This window comes from Lipotes vexillifer, unplaced genomic scaffold (assembly GCF_000442215.2).
Source record: "Lipotes vexillifer unplaced genomic scaffold, Lipotes_vexillifer_v1.1 scaffold952, whole genome shotgun sequence".
NCBI lineage: Eukaryota > Metazoa > Chordata > Mammalia > Artiodactyla > Lipotidae > Lipotes > Lipotes vexillifer.
Genome location: NW_006773530.1, coordinates 358,902 through 359,826, shown reverse-complemented (window position 1 = coordinate 359,826; position 925 = coordinate 358,902).

Genomic DNA, 925 nt, shown 5'->3' with positions numbered 1-925 from the left:
TGCATGGGGGAAAAGACGTGCACCTTGCCCAAGGTCCACAGGTGTGCAGTGCACTGGGAGCAAGCCCCTTGCATTCTCTAGGGCTCCATTTCCAGATCTGTAAAGTGGGCAGGCACCCAGCAGCTTCCCAGGGCCCTTCCCACTCTGGGGTTCCGTCTCTGCCCTGGGATGTGCACAGCAAGAAAGAAAACTGGCCCAAGGGAAGGGAGGCTTTCTTCAGCCCCAGGATCAGGCCCAGGGCTCTCCTTGGAGGTAGGGCTTGTGAAGCCCCTCCAGCTGTGGGCAGGGCAGAAGCGGCTCCCTCTGAGCTGGGGTGGGGACAGCTGGGAAGAAGCTGGAGAAAGGGGCCAGAAAGATCGAGCAAGCTCTTCAGAGCAACTGGAAAGGAAAGTGCATACAATGGGAGTAAGTGGGACAGGTCCATGGCTAAAGCTCTGACACGGGGATCCCCGTATCCTACCTCCTCGGGCACGCAGCCCCCAGGAGCTTGCATAAACACATCTCACCCCAACTCCCTGCCTTGGCTCCCCTAAAGCAGTGATGTGCTGGAGCTGGCTTGTACTGGTTCATACCAACTCACATCTGCCCACACTGCTTATACCAGCGCACACTGGCTCACGGGAGCCGACTGTTCAATTTTTAGGAATTGAAACAGCCATTATTTAAAATTAAATTGAATAAACATACAATTTCATAAATTATATTAAAAACAAAGGTACTAAACACTCAGTGCTCATCATTGACTACTCATTTGATTATACTTTATATTATCTATGCTCCTAAGGGTTTCTTAATGTCTCGTGTCTGTACGATGGAAACAGTATATGATGCTGTGTTGCCTGCTGCGCGTCCCTCTCTAGCTCGTCTTCACCCTGGTAGCTTGAAATCAGCCATGGTGGGAGGATTTATACCATGGAAATTGGCA